Genomic DNA, 22206 nt, shown 5'->3' with positions numbered 1-22206 from the left:
TTGTGGCGTCTTTGTTTATTTATTTTTTCTGAGAGAGAATTTGATGGTGCTTTTACCTTAGGGCTCACTTCAGGTGTGGAAGTAGGGAGAAAATTCCTCTGCTGGAAGAATTTGTTGTTTGGTTTTTGAACGGAAGGCTCTGTGACATAAAGAGTGTTAACTGTCTATTTTGATAAAAACTGCCTGCAACACAGGCTGGTAGGTAGAGAGTTTTTAGATGATGTCATGATGTGAGACACTTACTGTGACATCCGGGGACCCAGTGGTGTTCCCACCGCTGCATACTAGGCCTCACGCCACTTACAAGGAAAAATTTTAAATCACTTTGATTTTAAAGCAATTTGAAATCAGGGTGAACATCAGAACACAGTTTTATCATTTTAAAAAATGTGTACAGTGTAGCCCCTGAGTTAGGCAGTCAAGGGAGGAAAAGACACATCTTTGGAAAGATAGTGAAGCAGACTTGGAATGAAGAGGGACGTCTCAGGCTCCCTGGATCTGGAGCCTAGCAAGGTGCTTAGTTTCCAGGGTTCAGCATCCTCATCATTAAAACAAGACAATAAAAATGACTACCTTATGCACAGTTCAATAAAACAGCACTCAACAAATTACTTGATGCTAAGCACATATTAATTACTCAAATTATTATCATACTTAGCATTGGTTGTGGAGTCTGGCATCTTGAGTGGTTTGAATCTATTTTGTTCCACATCTACTGATCATATAGCCTTGGGCATAACTTCTCTTCGCCTCAGTTTCCACTTCTATCACATTGGATAGAACTTTCTTTTAGGACTGGGGTGAGTATGATATGAGTGGATGTCTATGTAAAGTATTTGGCAGAGTGTCTGGTATGTAGTAAGCACTCAATAAATGTAAACTACTATTGTTATTATTACTGTTACTGCTAAGATCATTCAAAAGGCAGGATCAATGTTCCTGGAGAAAAGGAAAATGGCCCTATTGTAGCCATTTTGAAGAATTTTCTGAGGACCAAGAAGCAAAGAGCTGACAATTAGATGATACCAAAGGTACAAAACTTCAAAAAATGTTATATTCCTTTAAAAAAAAACGCATTATTTTGAAACAATTTTATATTTGCAGAAGATTTGCAAAGATAGTATAGAGGTGCCCTGTATATCTTTCACCCAGCTTCCCCTAACATTAGCATTTACATAATCATGATACAGTGATCTAAAGAAATTAACATTGGTACAATACCATTAACTACATTACAGACTTTATTCTGATTTCACCAGTTTTCCACTAATGTCCTTTTTTCCATTCCAAGGTCCAATCCAGGATCCACATTGTACTAGATTCTCTGTCTCCTTCGTCTCCTCTAATCTAACTGACATCCTCTCAGTTTATCATTGTCTTTCATGACCTTGACCTTTTGAAAAATAAAGGTCAGATAATTTGTAGATTGTCCCTAGACTTGGGTTTGTCTGATGTTTGCTCATGATTGACGGGGATGATGAAATTTGGGGAAGAATACCGCAGAGGTGGGGTGCCTTCTCAGCACATCAGATCAGAAGGTACCTGGTGTCAATATGCTTTGTTACTGGTGATGCAGTAGCTAGGGCCAGCCCTCACCCAAGGGGAGAAGACATAATCTCCGCCTTGCGGAGGGCAACGTATCAAAGAATTCATGAACATATAAATACAACCAGCACAGTAATTAATACATATTTTGAGGAGAAATCATTTGTGGTGATGCTAAAGTTTCTTCTTAAACTTTTGCCCACTAATTTTTAGCATTCATCTTTATAGCTTGCCTGCAGCAACTTTCGCTATAATGTTCTAGTGATAATTTTCTATGTCCCTCATTCTGTCTATATTTATTCATTGGAATTTCTCTGAAAGGAAGACGTGACCTATCTTATTTCTTTACACAAGCATGGATTCATCAGTGTGTATTTTATCTTTTGGGCTATAATCCAGTACTATATTATTTTTTTGCTCAAATTGTTATAGCTTTGGTCATTGGGAAATTTTTTAAGTTGATGTTCCTTTTGACTTTCCTTTTCTCACTTTCTTACTTTTTGAAACAACAAGATGCTCTGGTCTCATCTTATATTTTTCCCTGCCCTCAACCTTTTCTTCAAGGAGACCTGATTCCTTCTATTGGAGAATGCTTTTCAGAAACCAAGTTCTGGGTGTTAAATAGGGTGTCACTGCTAAGAGGCCTTCTCAGAGAATATATGTATGCATACTAACCAATGACTACACATGCACACATATATGCATCCAAATTTATTTCCATGTCTAACTATATATATATTAAAATAAACACGAGTTCATACTGATGTCCCTGAATCTCATCTAGAACCACAGGGTTCATTCTAAACTTCCCCCTGATTATTTGTAAACTTCTTTCTGGCAATGAGAAATCTGGCATTTGTTTTCTACAATATATGTATTTGTTTGTTCAATCCTAGTTTCAGAATTGCTAACCCATACCCCTGTGAGAAACAAATTTATCAACTAGAGTAAATAGTTCATGTACAGTTTTGGTCTTCAGGCTTACCCCATCTAGTTAAAATATTGTTTTCCAAAGTTACATAGGTCAACTCCTTTCTTTCCTCGTCACTGTTAGTAATTATATCATGTATTTATTTATCACAGTCTGTATTCCTTCTTGACTTCCACTGACATCCTGGTTATTTTATTCAATTCGCATAAGTAAAACTTGTTCTTCGTGATGTCCATTTCTATGAATTTTGACGAATGCATAGAATCATACATCTACCATCATGATACGTTTCAGAACATCACCCCCTGCTGCACAAACTCCCTCCTGCTGCTCCTTTGAGTCAACCCCTCCCCCACTCACCCACCACCAATCTGCTTTCCATTGCCATAATTTTTCCTTTTCCAGAATGTCATATAGGTAGAATCACACAACATATAGACTATTATTATCTGGCTTCTTTCATTTAAGAAAATGCATTTAAAATTCATTCATGCTGTTCATTCATGAATCAATAGTTGGTTCCTTTTTACTGCTAAGTAGTATTCCATCTTATGGATACACACAGCTTGTTTATCCCTTCTCCTGTTGAAGGACATCTGGGTTGCTTCCAGTTCTTAGCAACTATGAATAAAGTTTTTATAAATGTTCACATACATGTTTTTGTGTGATTGTAAGTTTTCAGTTCACTTGACTAAACACCTAAAAGTAGGATTGGGGGCTTCCCTGGTGGCGCAGTGGTTGAGAATCTGCCTGCCAATGCAGGGGACACGGGTTCGAGCCCTGGTCTGGGAAGATCCCACATGCCGCGGGGCAACTAGGCCCGTGAGCCACAACTACTGAGCCTGCGCGTCTGGAGCCTGTGCTCTGCAACAAGAGAGGCCGCGATAGTGAGAGGCCCGCGCACCGCGATGAAGAGTGGCCCCCGCTTGCCGCAACTAGAGAAAGCCCTCACACAGAAACGAAGACCCAACACAGCCATAAATAAATAAATAAATAAATAAATAAAATTAAAAAAAAAAAAAAAGTAGGATTGGTAAATCATTTGGCAGGTGCATGTTTAACTTTATAAGAAACTGCCAAACTGCTTTCTAAAGTGGCTGTACCATTTTGCACTCCACTAGAACTAGAGGGCCCGTTGCACTGCATCCTTATCAGCATTTGAAATTGTTGGTTTTGTTTTGTTTTATCTATGCTAATGTAATGGTATCCCATTCTGATCTTAATTTGCATTTCCCTAAAAACTAGCTTCAATGTTTAACATATTACCATATGCTTCCTTGCCCTCTATGTATGCCCTTTGGTAAAATGTCAGTTCAGATTTGGCCCATTTTTTAAGTGGGTTGTTTTTTTTTATATTTTTGAGTTTTAAGATTTCTTTATATATTCTGGTTGTAAGTGTCTTGTAAGGTATGTATTTTGCAAATGTTTACCCCATTCTCTGGCCTTTCTTTCCATTCTCTGTTACCAAATGCAGTCAGTTCATGTGCCTGACACACATTGAGGTCAAACAAACTGAAACATTGGAGTTTGGAGCCGAGAGAGAAAGGTGTATTGCAGAGCCAAGCAAGGAGAATGGGTGGCTTGTGCTCAAAAGCCCCGAACACCCCAATAGTTTTCAGGGAGTTTTTATAGGCAAAATTTGGGGTGAGGGCTGCAGGGTATGTGACTTTCTTCTGATTGGATGGTGGTGAGGTAACAGGGCTGTGTTCCAGGAATCTTGTGCTCAGCCTGAAGTTACCATCCTCCACCTGGGTGAGGACCTTGGTTTTGCAGAACTCAAAGATAGTGTTATGTGTATCCCTTGAGGAGGAACCAGAACCCGGCCCCGTCGCTGCACTATTGTTTCTTGGCTGCTCCTCCTCTGTGTCTGCATTCCCTCACTTCTCTGATTAGTAAGAGTTTGAATCTGCTCTTTGGTATTCAGGAAGATCTAGGATGCTGAAACCTTTATCCTGCAAATAAGAAACCAGGGACCCTTTGTACCCGGGAGGACCCCATAGTGTCCTGCTCAGTTTATTATCAGCATCTTTCACAGGGTAAAATTTATAATTTTGATAAAGTTCAATTTATCAAATTTTTTTCTTTTTTAGATTGTGCCTTTGCTTTCATCACTAAAACACTCTCTGCCAAACCCAAGGTCACACCCATTTTCTTCTAGCAGTTTCATAGTTTTGTATCTTACGTTTAAGTCAATGATCCATTTTTGAGTTATTTTCATATAATGTTGGAGCTATGTCAAGCTTCCTTTTACTTTATTTTATTTTTGCGTGTGTATGTCAAGTTATTTCCTCACCATTTGTTGAAAAGACCATCTTCTCTCCATTAAATTGCCTTTGCATATTTGTGCAAAAATGTGTTGACTATATTTATGTGAGTCTATCTCTGAGCTTCCTATTTGGTTTCCTCGTCTGCTGTGTGTCTTTTTGCCAATAGCACACTGTCTGTGTTATATCTGAGTCTGGTTCTGATGACTGACTTCTCTCTTTGGAGTGACTTTACTTGCCTTTGTATGTGTCTAATAATTCTGTTGAAAGTTGCTCATCTAGTGTAATATAGTAAATACTGAGGTAAATATTCTTTGAGCCTGTGTTAGGGGATCCACTGACCAAAACTACCCTCCCTGGCCAGGGACCATAGTAACCACTTGCTTGAGTTTTCTTACAATAGGAGGTCCTGGTAAGGAATGTGGAACTAACAAGCTACCACCAACCAGAAGAATTCAGGAAAGGTCAAAAGGAGAGAGGAGACGCCAGTCCATATGTCCTTCCAACCTCCCAGAATCCTTTTTGCTGGAATCCATCTTGGCTGAGCGATGAGCATGCCACCAGGAAGGACCCTGAGTCAGAATGATTGGCCAGAGACAACCGGGAAACTAACCCCATCCCCATAAAACCTGAGACTGTGAGCCACGTGGCAGAGCAGTTTTCCTGGGTTCCCTTACCTTCCTGCTCTCCACCTGGGCGCACATTCCCAATAAAGTCTCTTGCTTTGTCAGCACATGTGTCTCCTCGGACAATTCATTTCCAAGTGTTAGACAAGAGCCCCTTGGGTTCCCCTTCCTGCAACACTTGGAGATGAGCACAGCTTTCCTTCTGTGAGGGCTTTAGTGTCAGAGGTTTGTGAGACTTATTCAGGAGTTTTGTTGTTGCTGTGGTTACTCTCATCCCACCTCAGGCTTCATATCTTCAGGCTGGGGCTGGCCGCCAGAGGTTATTTTCTCAGTGTCCACTTCCCTCTTGGATCTGGGTCTGCCCTTTTTGCTGACCTCGAAGAAAATATGACCCTTGAAGCTCCCCCTGGTTTAGCCTGGTGTTGAAGGGTGGAGGATAGAGGGCATTTTCTGATGCTCTGATTAATCCTCAATTCCAGGCAAGGCCCAGTGTCCCTCGGTCTGGTGGGAGATGGGGAGAAGAGAGGATTTACAAAGTCCCCTGCCCCTCTCCCAGCTGGCTGCTGGGCCCAGGGTGCACACATGCCCCTCCCCCAGAGGTAGAAGGGTTTTTCTCTTCTCTTCTCTCAGTTGCCATGAGAGTCCAGCAGTACATTAAGGTACCACTTGTGACTGCCGTGCCTCAGATTAAGGCTTTTATTCTTTAGGGAGATCGTTCTGGGGCAAGTTTCTCTTGTGGCTGCTGCTTCCCTCTCCCAGACACTCCCGCAAAGGAAGCTTTGAATGAACGGACAGAGAGATGGAAACACTGGGAAGGTTTTCAATATAGGATCTGAGACAAGAGCAAGTGTACATTTCAGAAACACACACAGAGACTGGTTTGGAGGGGGGTAGGATGTGAAAAGGCCAGATACAAAGCTCTTGAAATAGCAATATAGTGGGGTAAAAGGAAAATCAATTATCTTTAGAGCTGGTATCAAACTTCCTCTTAGGGAGGGAACTGTCTCTGTTCAGGAAAATCCCTTGGCAAGTCATTTAGTTGTGAAAAGATAGACCCTCAAAAAAGAAGAGGAGAACAAAAGCTCTGCTGAATTTCTCGATGGAATCAAATGAAGTAAATGTGAACTTGTTTTGCTGAAATTGATGAGAATGGGAAAGAGAGGCAGGAAAGCAGATCAACACAGTGATTACAGAGCACCTTGTAGGGAGCTGAGAAGAGTGAAATACCTGGGGGAGAGGATTATCTAAATGACGTTTATGTATAAGGATTTCTAAAGTGCTAGTGTAAGGTGATTGGTTTCTGTGATGTAAACGCCCTCTATTGCCCTGAATCTTCAATAAAGTCAGCCAATACACAACAAAGGGAGTGTTCTAGGGAATTGTGATTGTGGTGGGGTATGGGAGTCTCGGTAGAGGCTGCTTCCATTAATTGCCTAACAGCAGTGGTCAAGAAGGAGGGCCAGAGAAGCCCCTAAAGTGAACAGATTCAGGGAAAGTAAGAATTCCACACCTGACACAAGCACAACAATTGAATCTCCCAAAGGCAGGCACTGAACTTTTCACACACCAAAGATTTGGGTATTTGAGACAGCGTGATCTCAGTGAACCCTTCAGCTTATAGTCAGAAGTGCATTCCCAAGACCAGGAGTAGGATAACACTCAGGGATGGAGTATACAACTGGTGTATCTGTTGTATATGTTATCTAATTTAAAATAATTATATATATATATATATATATATATATATATATATATATATATATACACACACATATACTTTAATAAAGGCACAGCAAACTGAGTGTGTCAAAATAAGCTGTTCTGGTCTCCACCTTGTACTATCAAGAGAAAGCACCAGTTAGGTCAATGTATTCAAACCCTTTAGAATTATTTAAGAATGTCATTGTATATCTGTAAAAGAGAAAATACAGTTGAGGTTACTGTCAGAGAATGTTACTCTGGGAGAAGATAACACATAATTATGAGTTATGTTTAAAGTGGCATCAGTGTACTCCAGAAGGAAAATTGGGCATTTTCATAGGGACCTGGAAGAAAGTAGAGATGGGAAATGGGAAAATCCAGGTGGGCTGGGATTATAGCCATGCTTGGAACCACTGCTCTCAATATGAGTCTTACAAAGACACTTAAGTCCCACTGCACATAACATATCACTTGCAAAAGGCAAATTGGGCATAAAATGCCAATTACTTTGCACCTGAGACACAAAAGCAACACATATTACAAACAAGTGTATTTTGGGAGATTCTTTCAAAACAGTTAATCACTAACTTTGGCTCATAGTCTGTTGTATGAACTTCAGTACCAAACAAGAGGCAGTTGGAGTTACTGTCAACAACAGAAGCACTACATAAGAGAGTCAAAATTTTAAAAGAAAACCTCCTGTACATTTATACTGTAGGAATATGTCTTATAAACAAGGGAGAAAATGTCACTAAAAACTCAAGGTATTCTTGGAAATATTCACGTTCACATTGCCTTGGTCTTTTTTGTCTCCAAAATATCTCATGTCCTTTACTGAAACTAACATAGAGAATTATACTTCCCTGAATTCCCTTGAATTCGGTCTGTAATAGGGATACAACACCATTATCAATCCAAGCACGTTGGAAAGTGAGCATTTTTTAAATTAATCCTGATAGACTTAATATTCTTTAGTGTGTGTGTTGATTTGGTTCCCTCAGAAGCAGACCCTGACATGAGGATTTGAGTGCAAGAAGAACATTTGGAACATGATCCCAGGAAACTCTGGTAAAGGAATGGGGAAGTGAGACAAAAAGAAGGTAAAAGCCAATAAAGTGTGCCTTATCAAGGAGATAATCGCTGTGGACAAGAGAGACTCCATGATCCTGGAGAGTACTGGGAGATAGTGTAGAACACACCTCAGTATTATCCCAACTGAGGGGCCTGGGAGGTCAGATGTATATCTGCCAACACCTCATGTGTCTGCTGAGGGTTGACTCTAGGGATATTAACTGCAATTTGCCCTGTGACTGGGCCACCCATCCTCCAGGGACCAGAAGAGCCCTTTGGAGAGAGTTGAAAGTGCTTGCCTAAGCAGCTTTGGGAGCTTGTAGAGGTAGATACTGAGAGGATGTACGTAGGGCACCCATGGCATCCTAGAGGTCACTTGAGCATCACTCACAAATGAATCACAGAACTGTGGAATGAAAGGGACGTCCAAATAATAAGGGAGCAAGTTCTTTCTACAGATGGTTCTGCTGCTGTCTACCTGGTATAGGCCTCCGTGCTTTTGTAGTAAGCACCTTATATTCTTTTTAGGGAGGGAGAAAAGGAAGACTTATAAATGTGCTGCTGGTATTCCCAGCTGAGCCCATATGAAATTCATGCAGTTGTGTCTTAGGCAATGAGGGAAGGAGAGTGTGGAATGGTAGTGAATTCTGATACAAAGGGCAGCAGAAGTGGAAACAGAGTCGATATTGTGAAGTCTGCTCCCCACCCTGGCCCCAAGGACTCATGCCCTGTTTGGCGGTTATATGAGAAACGGTGCCACAGTGAGAAAGGGAGGCTTCTTGGTTTTTCTGGCAAGAGCACAGTGTGGTCCTGAGGCTGTGAGGACCACTGGGAATCCATCACTTTGACAGGCTGGGTGTGGGCTTGCAGATATGAGAGCTGGGGGGGCAGCCCTCTCAGTGTAAGCATCGGTAATTCGGGGAGAGGGGACCAAGTACCAGCCTCTGTGGCCAGATCAAGGCACCCCTCGCAGGTGGCTTCACAGGTCACATACCACCGAGGGGGTAGCGTCTAACATGTGGGAGTATAACAGGGAAGAACATTTGGTATTCTATTACAAGTTAATCACTAAAGCGATGTTGCCTATAAGCTTAAATTATACATAATGGCCCATCTCTGGGAACCCTGCTTCCCGGGTAATGAGCATTAAGCTAAAATACCTTTGTTAAGCTCACAGGAAACATCCTGACCAGGTCCACCTGTGAATGGCTGCAGGAAGGAAGAAATTAACACGTGCCCTCCCAGAGGCTGATGGGAACCAAGAAGTGCTTGGCTTTACTCCCTCCCCTTTTAGTATAAAAGAAGGTTAAATTCTAACTCAGGCAAGATGGTTCTTTGGGGGCAGGAGCCCGCTATCTCCTCGGTCAGCTGGCTTTCTGAATAAAGTTATTCTTTGCCCCAACAGCTCGTCTCTCGATTGTTGGCCTGTCGTGCAGGGAGCAGTACGAGCTTAGACTCGGGAACGAGAGAAATGTTCATAGACACCAGAGATACCGTCAACCACTCTTGGAAATAAATAGAGAAGCCTTGGAGACGGGGTTGGGGTTACACTGGAGCTGGGTAGAGAAATGGGTGGGGCATCACCATGGAGTGAGGAGCGACAAGGCTCAGATATTGGTTGTGGATTGTGGTGGGACTTCATGGTGGATCGGGGTTGGAGTGAAGTTCATGGGTGAGAGAATCAGGACACAAGTGAGAAACCCAGTGGGGCTCTGGAATGGATATGGAGCAAGGATTTATTCCTTCAACAGATGTTGATTGAGCTTTTAACACTAGTCAGGCATTATTCCACACACTGGGGATACATCACAAAAGATAGAAAGTTCCTGTTCCTGTGGAGCTTACAGTTTAATGCAGCAATAGTACTACATGTGCATGCTACTAGACAACTTTTTCTACTGTTTTTTTTTTTCCTTATAACATTATACCAGAACATATAAGATTTTTAGAAATTTCATGTAATGTCTGAAACATTTATATTAACATATTTCCATACAAATAACCCAAAGAAAGTTTAGTATTAGTTGTTTTTTTTGGTTTGTTTGTTTGTTTGTACTGCAGGTTCTTATCAGTCATCAATTTTATACACATCAGTGTATACATGTCAATCCCAATCGCCCAATTCAGGACACCACCATCCCCACCCCACCGCGGTTTTCCCCTCTTGGTGTCCATAGGTTTGTTCTCTACATCTGTGTCTCAACTTCTGCCCTGCAAACCGGTTCATCTTCTACTGTTTTAAAACATCTTTTAATTGTTAAACAATAATTATCTTTTAACGTTATTCTCTTAGGATCAGATGTGGATTTTGCATACAGGAATGTTCAAGGGTGAAAATTTTTGTGTTGAAATTTAAGATGCACAATGTCTCCATTAGTCTAAGCTGTTCTTGGTAATTCCATTCCTTGGCATGTGATACAACCCTGGCCAATGTAACTTAAAGGGGAGTTTGCTAAGGAGCTTCTGAAAAATGTTTTCCTTCTTGACAAAAAGACACTTAAGGAGAAATGTCCTCTTTTCTCTCTCTCTACATGGTTGTGTGAGAACACGGCATCTAGGACCACAGAGACCATCTTGCTTCTATGAGGAAACAAACTGAGGGGAAATGCCAATAAACTGAGGATGGAGAATGGACAGATAGAAAGAACCTGGGTCATTAGGATCATCTTTGGGCCACTGATTTAATATATCCTGGAATTGCTCCTGTTTTTGAACATATAAATTCTTCTCACTGTGTAATTCACTTTTAATGGCATATTCTGTTACTTACAGCCAGAAGCACACTAAGTGATGGACTTAGTGAGTTTACCAAAGAGTTAGTCATCTTCTAAACAGCGGTACCAAATGTTCAAAACTGCCTGGGTTTATATCACCGAAAACAGAAATGTGTTTCTTCACCTAAAGTAAATCTGTTTATATCAAAGTATTCCACAGACTGATTTTACTTGCTTTATTCTCATTCTTCTTGAAATAGAAGGCTTATAGTTTTCTCCATTGAGTTAAAAAAGTATAGATTGGATATCCTAAATATGCCAATTGATATATTTTTAATAATGCAGAAAAATAATAGTATTCAAGCCTAACTATTATAATAAACAGCTATCAGAATTCCTCACGAGGAACCTGTCATTTTTAGTAATTTGTTTAGTACTCAGGACACACCATCCTTTATCACACACTTTTAAGGTGCAGAGAATACCCTTTACATGTGTCTGCCACACCGCTCCTTCAACATGGTTGCCCCACTAGCCACTTACTCCACGGGGAAAAAAAAAAAAAATCTGCCAGAGTCACTAAATGTAGGAAGCATCCCAAGGCAGTAAGAAAACTTCCAATTGTACCCTGACCTAACTTCTTTTACAGTGTCTTTATATTCCCATAAATCAAAACAGGTGAACGCTTAACACTCTCTTTGAAAAGTTATATTTTAAAAAAAAGGAAAGAAAGGATCAGTTTCTCTCACTGTGAGATTTTACCGTTATCTTGTGAAGACCTTTCAAGACTTTTTTCAATATAAACTATGTCAGGAGAAATCTCAAAATATACGATCTGAATTGCAGATGACAAATGGCCTGGGTTTCCCATCATTCCAATGTTGTCAATTTGGTCTTCCTCCTCATTGACTCAGGACAGACAGTGGGACTCCAGACTCAGGTCTGCATTAAGTATCACATCCAGTAAATGAATTTATTTCCTTTACTAATATCATTGCATCAGGGAGACATGGGGGAAACACTGGCTTGGAAGAACATTCCTGGTAGCTGCAAATAGTTCCATTTCCCTCCTGCAGTCCCAATAAAGATGAAAAAAAAAAAAGAAAGAAAGAAACAATGAAGACAGAAGGAATGCAATTTCATCTGTTTTAGAATTCCCCTCCACAGTTTCACACCAATCCACTGCATGATAAAAACTGAACACTTCAAAGAGTGGGACCGTGTGGAGCCAACAAGCCCTCCACCTCCACCTGCACACCTTTCTCAGAACCACAAAGTTCACAGGTGTCACCCAGGGAGGTGTCTCTGATACTGGGTGCCAGCCCCCCGATCCAATTTATTCCCTTCCCTAAAGCTTCCTTCCTCAGATGTAGCAATCACACCTCTTCACCTTCCTCCTCCAAGAGCGTCCCTGATTTGTTTTCCCCTGCTTAAATCATCTGAAACCTGCCACGGTGTCGTAGTACCTCGCAGAAGAACAGATGCAGTCGGGTGCACCTGGGGACAGCTGCGGTCTGGACTCCGGGCCCCCATCAATTATCACCCCCCTTACACTCGCCCTCCCCTCCATCACGTTGCCACCTGTGCTTCGTGTGTTCCTGAGATTCCCTGGGAAAAAAAATGCAGCGAGTGGCATTCAGGAGGCTCTCTGATTCCCACATAGTGTAGAGTCCATCCTTCTCTTTCAATGTGCTAATTGTAAATGCAGATACAAAGAAATGCCTCCAGAAAGCACGGGCTTCAAGCTCAACCCAGACAAAGGTGTAGCAGCTGCCAGGACTCAAACACGCTCCGATTTCAGTCTGAGGCATGCCTTGGATATGACTGCAGGCTCACAATTCCCCTCATCTTGGAGGGCAGAATTGGCCCAAGCAGGAGGCCACCACAGTGTCTGAGAGCCGCCCAGCCGTGTGAGGTTTTTCAATATATTACAATTATTAAAACACCTGTGCTAAATAACCTGCTCCAGGATGAAGTGTTCTGAACCTCTGAAATTACTCATTTCTTAACTAGGCGAGCTTATTGATTGCACCTCTTCGTCGGCAGGAGAAAACGGAGGCAAAGCCAGGTACAGAACGTCTTGAAGTTTCTTTTCACCTGCATTGCAAGGCATGATACACTTGCTTTGAAAGTCTTCTTCTCCTGCAATGCTAGTGAAAACCAATCCAGGTTTAAATGGTACTAAAAAGGCAACCATAGGCAGCCTGAAGAAGCCAGCCCAGGGATGAGAGGTGCTGTTTATTTGGACTGAGATCGGAGTGGAAGAATTTCCTATTGACATCAGATGATTTGGAGAAAGATAATTTAGGGAGGAACCATGCAGCAATGACAGAAATGCAGTTTTAAGTGAATAAATTCCCTACTGCTTCTCAAGATGTACTAAGTGCCCGTGTCATATGCTTAGTTTATTTTAAAGCAGCTGGTCACTTAAATCGAAAATCACACAGATGGATGAAAAGTTCTCACAGGATTAGGAAATGTCTTTAAAAGATCCACGGCCACATGGGCTCTGTGACCATCGGCAAGGCTAGGACTTCAGCCCCTTTGCCCACGAGCCCGCAGCCTCCTGCCGTCCAAGTAGACTTCAGGCTCTAACAGTGTTTTTGCTTCCTTCAAATGCAATGTCTTCTTTGGTCAGGGTTTCTTTCCCAAACAGTAGGGCTCAATTCAGGTATGGGCAAGTGATACAGGAACTGATGGAAGGAAGCCATGCACAGGTTCTAAGGAAATTCAATTCTTGTCTAATCTCTAAAATTTCTTGAAGCGTGAAAGGGCTCTGGGTCTGCCTCATCCCAAGATTCTTTCTGTAGGGACTCTGGTATGGTTCTGAGACCAGCTATAGTTGCACCCACACTTGAACTTCTTGAGCATCCCTGGACTTAGAATCAAACCAGACCAAGCCAGATGGAGCCCATAAATGCACCCCTTGACTCATTGCTATACCAACACAACCTAGAAACATACAAGTGAATGCCGTTAAAGCCCTGAAAATCTTCTCTCGAGAAATTTCTAATATTTCATCAGTGTTTGTGTTCCAAGAGCTATGCTAAGGCATTTTATATAAAAACCCATTTATTCTTCACGGCAAGCTGGTGCAGAAGTCACTCTTGGTTTTCCCATTTTATAAATGAAGAAGCTGAAATACAGGGTATATAGGTAACTTTCCCAAGGCTACAGAGCTGGTAAATACTAGAACCAGAAATGGTCCCACACATTCTAACTCCAAAGCCTTCACTCTTTTAACTACTACATGATTCACCCAAAAGAAAAATAGTCACCTGTTTAACCTCATGAATAATATTAGCAATGTAAAGGAGAATAACAGTGAGAGAATCTTTTCTTTCTTGGACTAGAAAATAATTGCAATAATACCATCTGGGCAGGGCTGAAGGCTGAGGTTGGGATCTCACTGGTGCTGGGGCACCATATAGGTATGAATTTTCTGGAAGACAATTTGGCAATAATACAAAATGCTTGGGGATTTCACCTACTACTCCAAATCAGCAAATTTATTCCCAAGGATTTATCGTAAGGCCACAATCCAGACAAGTGGAATAGGTGAATACACAATGATTTCATCATAGCATTGTTTGCAATGGAATGAGAAAAAAACACAGTGTTCAGTAACAGGGAACTGGCTAAACAAACTGTGGTGTAGCCATATATTGGAACACTTGCAGTTACCCAAAATTGTGATTTAAATATCTATTAAATGATGTGGAACAATGTTGAAGGTATACTTGTTAAATAGATACAAAGCCATAGGCATAATATAATCCCATTTTTTTTTTGGAAAATTTACACACACACTGGGAGCTTTAATGAAAAGCACTTCTTATTCCCATTATTTTAACTGTGATTATCTTTGTCTTGTGAAATTGTGTGCAAGTGTTTTTATTTTTCATTTTCTCTGGATTAATAATGTGATTTGTGTAATCAAAGCTTTTTAAAAAAGCTATTAGTCGTGATAATAAGATTAAATTGATCATATAGATCAGCAAATCTCAACTGCATTGTATAGGCAGATAAAGATGTGAGATCAGTTATGAAATGTCAACATTGTCTTATTACAAGTAATACTGAACTAAAATTAGCAAAAGCTTTGTGAATTCCAAGTTATCCCTTCAATAATGACCCTTTTACACCCTTGGGTTCCAACATTGCTCTCGTGAGTAGAGGTAGAAGGAAGGGGGCAGAATTCCCACTACCGTGGGCCGGCATGCCATCCACAGCTGATGTGATCCAATGGACAGCCATCTCCACCCCACAAACTGACAACGTCTGGCCTTGGCAAGGGTGGTGGGGTCAAAGTCTGGCTGATGTCTGCATGTGAATGACCATTCGTCCTGCGGCCTTTGCAGAAAATAAAAGTTGAGAGCAAAAGCCACACACTACTCAGATTATTTCTGAACTACAATGTTGGAAATCCAACACTGTCCAAAATACTTCATACTTAAAATCAAACCACTCCAGTTCTTAACATTTCACGCCATACCCACAAATGAGAGGATTCTGACCCTAACTCCTTCCCTCCTTTTGCCTCTTTCTTCATCCATTGTTACAAGGCTTTCCAGAGATCAGAACACAATGCTCCACGGCCCAAGGATGCAGGTCCGAACTTCTGGGGTATCAACCAACCTGGCTCTGTTCCACGCACTCAGGCTCCAACTCCTGCAACTCTTCTCAAAAAAATGTCGAGCTTGGCCAGAGGAGCCCAAAAGAAATTACTCAGCTGAATTTTTTGCCAGCGTGGCAAAGATCAAAGCACATGCTCGATTAAAGGTAGGTTGCTGACACTTCTCTGGATGCAAAAACAAGCATTGTGTGGCTTTAAACCATCCTGCAATCCACACACTTTTGCTGTTTGTTTATTGCTTCATCCAACAAATGCGTTAACTGATAGTCAAAGGCACACTCTTTGACAAGATCGAATATGCTGACAATATGAGAGTCCAAGTGAGTAATTGTTTCCACCACTTGCAATAGGATTAAGCATTTATCAGATAAGGAAAATACTGCCATTCAATTGGGAGCAGGGGTGACAGTTCAAATATAAAATATTTGGAATATGTTTCCCTATCTGATAAACATCTCGATCAATTTCCTTGCTATTATATCAATTTTATCTCTATAGAAAACACAGGATTCTGTTTTTAAACACCATGCAGATATATTTACACTTGTTTGGGCACAAGTAACTATACATGTATATGCATACTGTGTGTGTATTTGATTGCATGTAAGGTTACATATCACAATGTGCTATAATTCACCAAAGTTAAGCCTGAAGTGATTTTACACAGCAAACCATAAAGGGGAGCACGAAAGGAAGTAAGTAGGAAAACTCCCAAAAAATAGCATAAGGAAAGCTAAGGAGGAAAAAAGCTTTAAGAGGAAAGACTGGTCATCAGTTTCAGCAGGGGTGTAACAAACATGAGGAAACGCAAAGACAAAGACATTTTCACAGACTGAGGATGTTAGGTGACCACTAGGGACTTTTGTTACCTGCAGGAGTATGATGGGGACAGAATCAGATTAAAGTCGGTTTAAGAATGAACTGGTGAGAGTTTGGGATTACCAGATGCAAACTATTATAAATAGGATGGATAAACAACAAGGTCCTACTGTATAGCACAGGGAACTATATTCAATATCCTGTGATAAACCATAATGGAAAAGAATATGAAAAAGAATGTATATATATATATAAAACTGAATCACTTTGCTGTACAGCAGAAATTAACACAGCATTGTAAATCAACTATATTTCAATAAAATAATTTTAAAAAAATAATGACCTGGTGGCTAAAATTAAAATAATAACAATAATAGCAACAACAATCATGGTGTCATGCATCAGCACTACTTTAGAAAGAAAATAAACAAAAAGGCATCCTTCTCAAAGTTGTGTGTGACTTGACTCAGGGTTATTGGAAAGACCAAACTGGGAAAGACATTGAAAGGACTGTATTTCCTGAATTCTAGGATGCCTTCAATTATAAGGTGCTCCATCAATATAATAACAGCTTTCTTCAGAAGGGACAGGGAGAAACCACCGCTTAATACACACATATCAATTCTAATAACCAGACTTCCTAGGCTCAAGAGAATGTAGTACATACAAAGGTAAAATGTTTATCTTTAAAATGTATGACTTTTTTCTATTGGAAGAGGACACTTTAGCTCTGTGGATAGACTCCAGTCGATATTATCACAGATTCTTAGGGAATTGTGGCTAAATATTCTTGGGCAAATGGTAACCAGAGTGAAAAATGTATGAAAGTTACCACCAGAGGGTAATGATATTAGGACAAAGAACGGGGATAAGCAGAGAGGTAAGTGAACTTGGATTCCAAAGAGAGTAGAGACAGTATTATTCTGTCACTGGTCTCAATTAAAGAGATGAGACTAACCTAGGAATCAAAAGCACTCTGAGCACATGCGCCTGGGAGAGACCACAAGCTTAGGTGAATGTCGGTTTCAGGTAAAGCCACTTCTGAGTTCTGATGCCAGAGGGTCTTCACTGGAAGTACTGCCAGCATCGTTCAGTAGTCAGAGGAGACACAAGTGCTTTCATCTCTCCCATCCCCATCTCCACTCTTGCCATTTCTGGGCTTCCAGTCTAGAGGCCAAAAATGAAGCTTTTCCTTTACCTCCATCTGTGAAATTATCATCAGCATGGCGCCAGCTCACCTCTTCAGGCTTTATATGCACATGGAGAGGTATTTACTTTTATTAAAGAGCATCAAATCCTAGAACTAGAAAAGACATCATAAATTGCAAGCTATTATATATAGGATGGATAAACAACAAGGTCCTACTGTATAGCACAGTGAACTATGTTCAATATCCTGTGATAAACCATAATGGAAAAGAATATGAGAAACAATGTATATATACATGTAGCTGAATCACTTTGCTGTACAGCAGAAATTAACACAGCATTGTAAATCAACTATACTTCAATTTTAAAAAGTTAAAAAAAAAAAAAAGAAAGAAAAGACATCATAAACCACCCTGAATTCGATATTGTCTTCAGACAGGTATTTGTTTATCCTGCCCCCAAGAGATGATTATTTATTTTCTCCTTGCAGATCCCTAGGGACAGAGATGTGACATTCTGCCTTGTTTGTTTGCTACCACATTTCATCCAGATGTTGCTTCTCCTGAACAGAGATCTGTACATTTGTGGTAAAATGCACCAACCTCGACGCTGGAGCCTTTGTTCCAATGTGGACTATATTTGAATAAACACGTCTGGGTCACTAAGTTCCTCCCAACAAATGTTTTAACATCTTCCCATTTCTTTCTCCCATTTGTTCAATTCATTTCAAAAATAATAATCATTGTTCTTTGCCCTTTTGTCCAGTTTGTTACTCTGTCTTGTATTTTTTTTTAATTAGAGAAATTTAGTGCAACATGTTATGCCTCTGATTCTAAATGTCGACAGTAAAGCTCTCCAAACTCATGATTCTGTGACAAATGTAGCTCCGTCTCATTGCCGAGTCACAGAGGCACAAGCATTAACGTTTTATGCTATATGACAAAATACTGCACCTTTGGAAAGGGCCGGAATTAATGTTACTATGACAACTCCAAATTTCTGACTTTCAGGCATGTAAAATTTCAAAGATACAGTTGCATTACAACACAAGGTAGTTTATAAAATTTCACCTGAGCACTAAGATATTTATTACAAGTCTTCACTGAGACCCATAGGAAGTGTCTCACCCACACCCCCCAACCCCGCGCCGCCTTACAATACACATCAGTGAAATAGATGGGAGTGTATATGTGGTTGCAAAATATTATGAAATCAATTAAAATCTTATTTCTTTTCATAGCGGCTATACTTATAAACACATACATACAGTATGCAGCCCCGGATAAAAATACAAATAAAACATAAAGAGAAAACATATAAAACCTCATAAATATACAGTATCCTGCCTTATCAATATTCATTTATGCATATCTCTGCACTCACGCATTAATAAAAGCACATATATTGGATTTGAATGTGTGAGGGATGGGTAGGGAAGCTGTAATCAAGATATTCAAGCTCTCCTCTTCATGGAGAAGGATTACATTATCTCTCTCAGCCTATTATGTTTTCTGAAATTTCCAAATGTATGTTTTGGCCTCTTCAACTTTAGTCTTTTGCATTTAAGTAATGAGAAAGTTAAGTACAATAAATGGACCACTCAAGGGCATTACAAAGAATGTTTTGATCTATTTAAAGCCTTTAGCTTCAGAGCAAAGGCCTGGTTTACTGTGACCTTAGTGAATTCAAACGGTTTTGTTTCACTAACAAGTGAAGCATATATTTCAATAGAATTAATGTATGACTAGCTTCTCAAAAAGACTCCATTTCAGGGGGTGGGGAGTGGGGGGAGCTTATTTCTAAACCCCCTCAGACATTTTTAAGAAAGCATCTCACACACTACCATACATAAAATAGATAAACAGCAAGGACCTACTGTATAGCACAGGGAACTATCCTCAGTATCTTGTAATAACCTATAATGGAAAAGAATCTGAAAAAGAATAGATATATCTATATGTATGTGTAACTGAATCACTTTGCTGTACACTTGAAATTAACACAACATTGTACATTAACTATATCGCAATTTAAAAAAAAGAAAGCATCTCAAGTATAAAGTCAATTGATGAAAACTTGAGAAGTATATGCACCCGCAATTCTGTTTTATTTCTGTTAGTAATTAGTGGTGCAAATATAGTTTTCTTCAAAAATTCAAAGTGCTGAGACTCTTTTGGGAGAGATCTGTGCTTTTTCTCAACTGAGGCTTACCTGTTTCCCCATGGGATACAGGGTAGAGGGCCCTGTCCTCTTCTTATTCGGTAACTGTTAATGCTGAGGCCAAACCCAGCTCTGAGAGGAGATTACTTACTGTTTTCTGGGCCTTCACGTCCCTTAGGTGTCTTTCTTTTCTATGGCTTTTTGTATTCCTTTGGCAACTATGAATAATGCCCCAACATCCTTACTAAAGACCAGTTGTTTTATGGAAACAGGATGGATAATTAGCAAATTAATTCATTAGAGTTACCCTCTTATTATTGAACCAATCATCTGTATAAGCAAGATGTCTTTAGTTTATAAAAGATATTTGTGCCTGTGAGTGAATAATTGTGAACCTGTTTTTCTAGAAAGAGTTTAAAAAGACATTTCACACAGAGTTCCTTGTGTTCTGACTGAAAACAACTGGAAGAATGTAACAGGGGCCCTGAGGCAGCTTAGGGTACCAGGATCCAAGAGGTCTAACACAAGAATTATAAGCAAGTCTCAGAAATGGAGCCTTGATTTAATAATAGCTCACGTTTATTGAGTTCTTATTGAAAGTGAGGTGCTATTGGAAGTACTTTCCAGTTCCATGCTTTAATCCTCAAAAGAAACCCCATAAGGATAAGGCAATGATACAACAGACTAAGTGACTTGTTCAAGTTCATACCACCAGAAAGCAGAGGAGCCAAGATTTGAATCCAGGCAACCTGGCTGCAGACCACACTCAACTGTTTTTCTTGACTTAATTTTATCAGACCGCTTAAGGAGATTCAGTGTTTTGGGCATAGAGTTTTGGACCCTCTTGAGGCACCTCTACTACCATCTGCATCTGAGGATGTGATAGGTCTTCCTATGAGTGGAAGCTTCAAAGCAGTTCCTCTCTGTTCAGACAGTTTTGCCTCCTTCATGTCTGAAATCCAAATATGTCATTGCCCTTAAGTCAGTGAGAGAAGGAAAGACCAAACTTATACCTTAATTGTTAAGTTTTCTCTTTATTATTGTATAGGCTTTTTTCTTATTATTAAAGTAATAATCTCTTATTACAGAAAATGTTTGAAACACCAAAACTATCATTTTTAATAGTTATGCCCTACTCATGATCACTCCTGGTCATAATGCCATAGTAATTAGCCCTTTAACATATTTTCCATGCGTATTTTCCATATTTTAGATCACAGTGTATATAGTAATTACTCATAATATTTATGCCAGTGCACTAATATGTCAAGTTTCATATGCATCTTGCTTATTTACTTTATATCATAAGCCTCATGCCACTTATTTATTACCAGGTCAATGGCTTTATGATATTTCATCATGTGTAATATCTAATGTGTTTACAATTAAACATTTGTGTTTTCCAATTTTTTTAACCATTATAGATAATACTGAAATGAACATCTTCATGTGTTTCAGATTATTTCTAACATGGATAAGGTAGACTTCTAGACATGGGATTACTATGGCAATGACCTGACCCTTTATAAGGCTCTTTCTGGTAGTTATTGCCAAATTGCTTCCTAGAATCTACTGCACAATTCTCACTAGAAGCCTGAAAAATTTAGTGAAGCAACTGTTGTTTGGGGAGGTTAGGTAAAGAGACGTGCCAACCCCGTGACCAAATTAAACCATCAGAAAGCTCCATGTTTGACACTCATGAATGCCAGCTCCTCAGAATGGCCCTTCCCAAACTCATATGTCAAGAGGATGGCCTTGGCTTTCATTGAGGACCATCAAGGCCACATCTGTATGGGCAAAACCACTGCTGAAAACTTCATCCCCGGTGTTGGGATGATCCCTTACATAAGAGTAAGCAAACTTTGTCCTGTCTGATTCACTGGTACACATCTGTCTTTTTCTTTTAGGAAAAAAATATATAGTTCCATTTTTGCCTGGACAGTCAGGATACCTAAAACTTAAGTGAATATCCTATAGTAGCCTACAGCTACAAACTTTTCATGAGCAAAATTTTCTGCCCACCGTCTTGCCCCAATCTGGCGTCCCAATCACATATCCTATTATTGCTGTAAGCAAACTCTCTGCCCTGGACAATTTAAGTCTTACTTTTTGACGACTCTTCCGTTGTCTTCAACATCCTCATTACATGCCCAGTGCCCTTATCCAAACACCTTGTCTGAATCGTCCGTGTTACTCTGTTTTCTTTAATTGCCTTTTATGTCCAACTTGATGACTGGGTCATAGGCCCCCAAAGGGTCCCTCTCATGTCCTCATCCTGGAGGAATTCTTAGAGAAGAGGGTCTCACATCTTAGGTTTATGTAGTGATCTCTATGGGATCTATTGTGTATTATTTCCCAGGGAAATACAGTGAGGTGAGAAGAATCCATTTTTACCCCTGATAACTTTTAAGGACTTGAAATCCTTTTAAATCATAATAGCTCTAATAAAGGCAGAGTCACTTAAGGTAGGAAGTCATTCTCCTGCACAATAGAAACATAAACTGCTAAACAGACCTTGTTCTTATTGTTAGGACTACAGCTTAGTATAAGACCTCAGCTGGAATCTCCTGAGTGGTTAGGAAAACACAAA

Source organism: Balaenoptera borealis (genome assembly GCF_965194805.1).
Source record: "Balaenoptera borealis genome assembly, chromosome: 5".
Lineage (NCBI taxonomy): Eukaryota > Metazoa > Chordata > Mammalia > Artiodactyla > Balaenopteridae > Balaenoptera > Balaenoptera borealis.
This window is presented reverse-complemented; position numbering follows the sequence as displayed.